This window comes from Pongo abelii, chromosome 4, assembly GCF_028885655.2.
Source record: "Pongo abelii isolate AG06213 chromosome 4, NHGRI_mPonAbe1-v2.0_pri, whole genome shotgun sequence".
NCBI classification, from domain to species: Eukaryota; Metazoa; Chordata; class Mammalia; order Primates; family Hominidae; genus Pongo; species Pongo abelii.
The window spans coordinates 119,615,115-119,623,804 of NC_071989.2; positions in this window are offsets into that span (position 1 = coordinate 119,615,115).

Consider the following 8,690-nt stretch of genomic DNA (forward strand, 5'->3'; position numbering starts at 1 on the left):
ATCATGACTTAAGTTAAAGTAAGATGCGATTATATGTACTATATGCCCATAATAACAGGAAAACAAAAACAAATACTGCTTAGAAAAGAGATGAGAAGGAAATATGATAAATACATTAACAAAGGTAGGCTAGAGTGATGATGCTGGGTAGCTTTTTCAATGTTTTCTACTTTTCTATATTTCCTTAATTTTCTTTAAATATATTTATGAAATAAACCAAAACACACAATTTTATTTTTAAAAAATTCACTCGTGGTCGGGCGCAGTGGCTCACGCCTGTAATCCCAGCACTTTGGGAGGCCGAGGTGGGCGGTTCACGAGGTCAGAAGATCAAGACTATCCTGGCTAACACAGTGAAACCCCATCTCTACTAACAATACAAAAAAAAAAAATTAGCCAGGCATAGTGGCAGGCACCTGTAGCCCCAGCTACACGGGAGGCTGAGGCAGGAGAATGGTGTGAACCCAGGAGGTGGAGCTTCCAGTGAGCTGAGATTGCGTCACTGCACTCCAGCCTGGGCAACAGAGTCAGACTCCGTCTCAAAAAAAAAAAAAAAAAAAAAAAAAAATTCACTCGCTATTTTGTGTAAGGTGTGAGATTAAGCACTGTTTTATACTGAGTCTTCCTGCTCTGTCCTGACAGGTTGGTCAATTGGCCAGAGGAATAGATATTTGAAGAAAAAGGTCTTCCTGCCCTAACTGGGGTAGAGTTAGTTGCTGTAGAGTTGCAGGGGTGGTAAGGGATAAGGGTGGGAGCAGGAGCACATTTGATAATTCATGGGGATAGTGGCTATAGCCTCCATATAGATTCTATTTCCATTTCACTGTCTTGTCTACTACCTCAAATTGCTACAAGTTAGGAATGCTCGAAAAACACTAGACTTTTGTACAGAGAAGGGATCATATTCATTTAGTCATGTGTAGGGCCCTCTGTGTGTCATAACCTCTGTCCTGTGATACCAAGAGGACTAATGTACAGCTTTTATCCTGTAGGCCTTCACAATCCAATGATTCCATCCATCATCCAACATGGGAAAGGCTGCTCATCACTATTGCAGCTAAATAAGGACTTCTCTGCTAGAGAGTGGCTAAGATTTGAAAATCACCTTTTATTTAATGTCTCCCAAATAGCTACATGATTTTATTTTCTTGGTCTTCTACCCTAAGCTGTAAAACTGTTGTGCTTTTTTTCTTTTTTGAGATGGAGTCTCACTCTGTCGTCCAGGCTGGAGTGCAGTGGTGTGATCTCGGCTCACTGCAACCTCCACCTCCTGGGTTCAAGTGATTCTCCTGTCTCAGCCTCCGGAGTAGCTGAGACTACAAGCGCATACCACCATGCCCGGTTAATTTTTGTATTTTTAGTAGAGATGGGGTTTCACCGTATTGGTCAGGCTGGTCTCGAACTCCTGACCTCAGGTGATCCACCCGCCTCAGCCTCCCAAAGTGCTGGGATTACAGGCGTGAGCCACCCTACCCAGCCTACTTTTTTCTTAAATCAAGTTGCATTTCACACCAGTGCTGTGCTGGCTCCAGAGGAGGCAGGTAATCACCAGTGTTCTCCAGGAGGATGGGGAGACATCCTAACCTTGGATAAGGAGCAGAATCAACAGGCTTTATGGACTCATCCAGTTTTCTCCTTTCTACTTGGCAATCTAAGCTAACCAAAAAGCCTCCCATCTACCACACCCGACAAAATTAATTTTCTCTGGGTTAATCTTAAAATCCTTAGGACTCACTTGAATGGCTCACCTAGGAAATACAGTACCCACCTGCAGTGTCAGAAAGGAAACAAAGCACAAAGGCACAGATCACTGTGGAACAGATCGCTGTTCAATGCCAGCCGGCAAAAAAGGCTGTCATGATCGGAGGACAAGGGCAAGTCAGTGGTGATGTGCCTCCCTACCAGAAGGATGGCACTCTTCATGCGGCATGTTGCTGCCCATACTTTGGTCACCTTTGACCTGGGAGCAGGGATATGCTAATAAAAAAGGAGGGGCTCATTCCATTTCTTTTCCATGCGTGCTTGTTTTGAAAACATTCTGTGCCTTGCAGATTACATGATAATTATACTTAAGGGCTGCCAAGGAACTTCAGGAATAATTATCATATGATTTGCAGGTTTTCAAGCTCATGGTAACACTAATGCTGAGAGGCCTTCTTTAGTCATTCACAGCAATTATCTTTCTCCAGAGTGCACTGGCTTGCAATCTTAGATTGTTTCTTGAGCCTGATAAGAAGCCAAAGAGGCTAAATGAGACCTGTTTAAAGGAGGCCCAGTGATTTGGGGGGATGTGAAGCTCCATTGGTCGCAACTGGAAGGCCATCCAAATCAGAGCCTGTCACTGGGACCACATGAAGATTGCAATTTAATAAAATCTAACACCGCTTAGAGACCATTCTTGTAGTGGACACAAAGTACCAGCCTCTAATACTCCTTCCTTACTCTTCATGGATACCTTGAAGAGTGATTAAAAATAGTACTGTTTATGTCTCTGACCACAGAGCCAGTCATTTTCAGCACTTAACTGAAATTGCTCATGATAGTGTTTCTAACAATGGCCACATAAGTGGTAAATCCCTTAAGAATTTTGCCATCTCAGCAGGTGAAAGTTTATCTGATCATTTCTCTCCTCCTTTGGCATTGTAGACACCATTCTTTCCTGGTTATGACCCTACTTCTCTTTATCTTCTTTGTCGATTCCTTTTCCACTCCAGGGAGTTCTGTGTTTGACACACAGGAGGTGTGGGTAGTTGTTTACTCTGTAAATAAGTTGTTAGCAGTGCAGCACTGCCAAGGAATTGCACCAAATGTGTATGCATTAGCAGTTAAGAAGAGCATGTGCAATGTGAGTGAATGGAGTCTGGTCATTTGTCATCCAATGCCTATTTAGCACCTGTTATGTGACAGATAACAGGCCGGCACTGGGATCATAACCCGGAGCAACATAGTCAGAAACAAACACAATTTCTCTCCTTGGTAAGCCTGGTCTGTTGGGAGATTTTGATAAGTAAAAAGAAGACTGAGAGGCCGGGCGCAGTGGCTCACGCCTGTAATCCCAGTACTTTGGGAGGCTGAGGTGGGTGGACCACCTGAGGTCAGGAGTTCGAGACCAGCCTGGCCAACATGGTAAAACCCCATCTCTGCTAAAAATACAAAACCTAGCTGGGCATGGTGGCAGGTGCCTATAATCCCAGCTACTTGGGGGGCTGAGGCAGAAGAATCGCTTGAACCTGGAAGGCAGAGGTTGCAGTAAGCCGAGATAGCACCATCGCACTCCAGCCTGGGGGACAAGAGTCAGACTTCATCTCAAAAAAAAAAAAGAAGACTGAGAAAACATCAAAGAGATCTATCAACTTCTTGCTTGGAGGATGAGAGCAACCATACCCAGACTTTCAGGTTGAGACCTAAAGGGTGATTAAGATTTGGAGAAAATTAAGAAGCATAAGCCAGGTATGTTGGCTCACACTTGTAATCTCAGCACCTTGGGAGGCTGAGGCAGGAGGATTACTTGAGGCCCGGAGTTTGAGACCAGCCTGTGCTACATAGTAAGACTTTGTCTCTACAAAAAAATTAGTTGGATATGGTGGTGTGTGCCTGCTGTTCTGGCTACTCAGGAGGCTAGGGCAGGAGGACTGCTTGAGCCCAGGAGTTGAAGGTTACAGTGAGCTATGATCGTGCTACTGCATGGTAGCCTGGGTCTTGCACATTTAGGAAGATTTGGAAGAATGTCCAAGTAGGGTGCAAGCAGTATGCTCAGGACACTCATTTTGCCTGACAGAGAACTTTAGGTTACCTGTGCTTAGAAGCACACAGCTACAGAAGGACAAGGGCAAGTCACTGGTGATGTGCCTTCCTACCAGAAGGAGGGCACTCTTCATGCGGCATGTTGCTGCCCATACCTTGGTCACAAGAAAACAGAGAAGTAGACCAGTTCAACCACAGTGAGAAGAGAGGAGAGACCATATCTGTTTGAAGCCTGATGACTGAGGCTTTATAGGACAAGTGAATCTTCACAATTATGCCTTGTGAAGGCAACCGGATATAAGATCCCTTTCCTTGCAAGATAATTAATAAGATCCCCACAAGAGGGCGCCCTGGTAGAAGAAAGTCCTGGCTCATCCATTCACATCCTGTGCGCCTGACTCACTAGCTCCCTCGCAGTAAACCAGGACCTTCAGAGAGAGGCCCCAACACGAAAACATCCCTGATGATGAAAGTAATGGACACTGGCCCACTGAAGTTCCTGGGGAGCTGAATCACAGGTGTTCTTGTGATTTCACAAACAAAAGACTCCTCTTATAACAGCAGTGCTCTATTTTCTCCTAAGTCATATTCTGTGGGAGTCTCCCACTATTTGTAACAGTTCTCATTAAGTTCGTACTTAACAAGTAAGCAATGAGCTGCTGTCTTTGGCCTCTAGAAAGATTTAAGGTGAACCTTTTGTCTTCTTTCATTTCACACCATACACAGCAACATCAGATCTGCTGCAAGACCAAGAGATCGTATATTATTTTAGGTGAAATACTACAGTCATTTAGGCATCCCTTAGAAATATGCCTGGTACCTTAAAGTCACTTAGTTTCTTAGTGATACTATCTTGGAATTCCCACCCATTTCCTCAGGAAGTGCTATTAGCAGTACAGGATGCAGAATTTAGTCTAATGAGCAGACAACAATGTGGGTGTTTTAAGAGCAGGCTGTGTCTTGAAAAAACAAATGGACCTGTATTTTTCTTTGACTAAAGGCCCCTTATTGGAAAGGTGCTCCCTGTAGGTGTTGTCATGGTAACATGTGATAAATAATGGATATTAACTGATAAGGCCCTTACTTCCCCAGGCTCTTTCCAACTCTCTAAGAATGTTCTCACAATTTCATATTGTAATTCTGTATTGTTTTTCTTAAATAGAGTCCCAAATTATATATGTTTCATGCTGTTCCCACAAAACCTTAGTTACACAGGTGTTATTTTTATGACAGCATATCTAACTGCATCCTCTGAGCAGCAGAGCACCTGTCAGTGTCTGCTAAATTGAACATGTCTAGGACAATAGCAATTGTTTCCAATTGTACGCATTTCCACCACCTTTTCTCCCCTGGTTTTTCTTTAAGCGACTATTGTATCAAAGCAAAGGAAGGAAGTGACTAAGAGAAGGAAATTATGCCTAAGTCATTTTATAAGGGCATTTTTCAAACGACAAAACTTTTTCCCAAGCAGGGGTTTCAGGCTAGGCTAAGGACAGTGTGGGTCGAAACACAGATCCTTAAGGAGTGAATTTCTTCTTTGCCGTGCTCCTACGTCTCTGCATACAAATTGTTCTTTGAGCTTTCACTAGTTTTCCCATTGTCTTCTCTGCATTGCCAAGCTCACTTAATTCATGGTCTGTCTGCCTCTCCGTCTCCTTTTTTCCTTAGCCTCCAGAGATGTGCATGCCTACTTTCTGTTTTCACAGCTTCATTTCCATCTCTGGCATGTGAGAGCCTCTGTGCTGGATGCAGATATATTACCTTTGTTTTCCTGGAGTCATCCCACTGCTGCCTGTTTCCGGCAGCTCCCTCCACATTATTTTACTCTGTATCATTGCCCTCAGCCACAAGGGTTAGCAAGGCTAATGGGTACAGTGAACTTAGCCTGTCTTTTTGTATTAATACATCCCGCCAGGAAAAATCATTTACAATGGCATTTAGGCTTTGCAATGGGAAAACAGGAAAGAATCTCGTTCTTTGTGGTCTCAAGCCCATACTGGCAGAGGCTGAGTTGCTGTGAAATTTCCAGCTTCAGGCAGAGAAGGGAAAAAGTGGAGGGCACACCTAAAATACAGGAATGCACACGGTGCATGCACCCTTAAGCATGCATTATGTTTGCCCAGTAATGCAGGTGCACTTGGGTGCAAGCCCCAATTCAACCTCTTTCTATGTGTTGGATATATGTATGAGAAGAAGCCTTTTTTTTTTTTTTTCATTTGACATTCAGTTAAGCTAAAAGCAAAAACAACCATCTGTACTGCCTTTGATAGAGTAGATTGTTAAAAGCTGTTCCCTGTCAGACCTTTTCTTTCAGACTTGGTGAGGAGACACATACACATGTGACTCTTCTGTCATTCACATATGAAACACTCGTATTTCAACAAAGTCACAGGTCCTCTATAAAACCATCAGGTTAAATTCTAAATTCTTCCCAATGGCTGGCTCCTATGACCTTTGATTGCCATAGCAAAATGGAAAGCATTCACTTCACTTTTTGGTCTTGTGTTTTGTATGTATGTGTTTTTGTTGGTTTGTTTGTTTTTGCCACTGAGGGCACCAAACACTCTTTCTGATTGTGCTCCACATTTTTCATTAACAGTTGCATTTAAGCAGTTCATTCTAATTCTTTCCATTGTTCCTGTTCTGTGTGAACTATCTGCTGGCAGTTACCATGCCAACCCCAAATCCTGGGGTCCTGCTGCTAAATCACAGGCTGCCATTAGCATATTTTTGATAGTACCTGATTGCCCTCCAAAGACCTTCTACTAGCTGAACTCCATTAGTTTACAGTGTCAAGAGATTTGATTGCATATTTACAGTGTGGATCAGGGAGAGAATTTGCTGAGCTACACAGTTAGTCTCCCAGGTTTAGCTTTCCATTAGTGCCAGGTTAGTTCCTTGGGTCCCATTTAAGGAGAAGTTCGTGACAATTTTCTGGTACATGGAGGTATCAGTTCTTGCTTCCTAGAGCTGACTTACTATGTGATATGGAACACCAACATGACCCTCAAACTTGCCGAAGACTTCTCTTAGTTTTAATTGAAAGATCAGCAGCTGTCCAACGTTTAGGAACCTGGGCAGGGGTGCTGTTACCATCTTGCTTTTTCTAACTTAAGCTAAACTGAATAAAAGAGGCAATATTAATCAGAAGTCAGATTCTCTTCAAAAAAAAGATTAGAGAGAGACCAGTGAATTAGAAGTATTTGAATAATTAAGAGTGTTAACATGATAGATTATTTTAATGAAACAGTTAAGACCTTTTGAAATGAAGTTGCCATTTAAAGTCCTGAAGATGCTCAGCAACCAGTGAGCTAAGTAGATGAATTTTGACACCTAAAGTGAAGACAAGAGAAAAATAAAAAATAAATAAAATGAAGACAAGAGGAAGTTTTAAGAAGTCATTAAATTTGAATAAAGCAAAACAAGATTAAATAGTGGTTAAAAACAATTTAGTGCAGAGGAACCTTGCAAATTCAAGTGGTTATGGGGATAAGACAGAGAAGGAAAATGAATGAAGTGAGCTAAATGAAAGAGAATAGAAGGCAATGGGCACTGATTTTCCACTGCTGTGGAAACGCAAATGACATAAGCATTACATCAATCCAGAGAGTGCTGACCCCATCTAAAGGAAGTGTTTTTTCATTTGCTATCAGGAGGGCCTAGTGCTGCCAGATCGTCTCATAGCTGAAGAAAGTTGGAAACCTCACTGTACAGTTCAATGGTATTAAATCCATTCATTGTGTTGAGCAACCACCACCATCATCTATCTCCATAAGTCTTTTGACCATGTAAAACTGAAACTCTGTGTTTATTTAGCAATAACTCTCCATACTCCTCTCTCCCTGATATGGTTTGGCTCTGTGTACCCACTCAAATCTCATGTTGAATTGTAATCCCCAGTACTGGGGGTAGGACCTGGTGGGAGGTGATCGGATCATGAAGGTGGATTTCCCTCTTGCTGTTCTTGTGATAGTGAGTGAGTTCTTATGAGATCTGGTTGTTTAAAAGTGTTTAGCACTTCCCCCTTTGCTCTCTTGCCTGCTGGTCATGTGAAGATATGCCTTGCTTGCCCTTCACCTTCTACCATCATCGTAAGTTTCCTGAGGCCTCCCCAGCCATGCCTTCTGTACAGCCTGCAGAACTGTAATTAAACCTCTTTTCTTTATAAATTAACCAGTCTCAAGTAGTTCTTTATAGCAATGTTAGAATGGATTGATACATTCCCATTCCGTAACAACCACTTTTCTACTTTGTCTCTATGATTTTGACTATTCTAAGTTGCTCATATAAGTGGAATCATACAGTATTTGTCTTTTGCGACTGGCTTATTTCACTTAACATAGTGTCCTCAGGTTTCATCTGTGTTGTAGCATGTGTAAGAATTTCTTTGCTTTTTAAGGCTGAATAATATTTCATTGTATATATATACCACTGGTTATCCATTCATACCGTTGATGGACACTTGGATTTCTTCCACATTTTAACTATTGTGAATAAGATTGCTAGGAACATAGGTATAACAAATGTCTCTTCAAGATACTGCTTTCAATTCTTCCTCTTTTTTCTTTTCTTTTCTTTTTTTTTTTTTTTTAAGTTTAAGTTACGGGATACATGTGCAGGACGTCTAGGTTTGTTACATAGGTTTACATGTGCCATGGTGGTTTGCTGCACCTATCAACCCGTCATCTAGGTTGTAAGCCCTGCATGCATTAGGTATTTGTCCTAATGCTCTCTCTCTCCTTGCCCTACACCCCCCAACAGGCCCCGGTGTGTGATGTTCCCCTTTCTGTGTCCATGTGTTCTCATTGTTCAACTTCCACTTATGAGTGAGAACATGCAGTGTTTGGTTTTCTGTTCCTATGTTAGTTTGCTGAGAATGATGGTTTCCAGCTTCATCCATGTCCCCGCAAAGGACATGAACTTATTCTTTTTAATTGCTGCAGCTG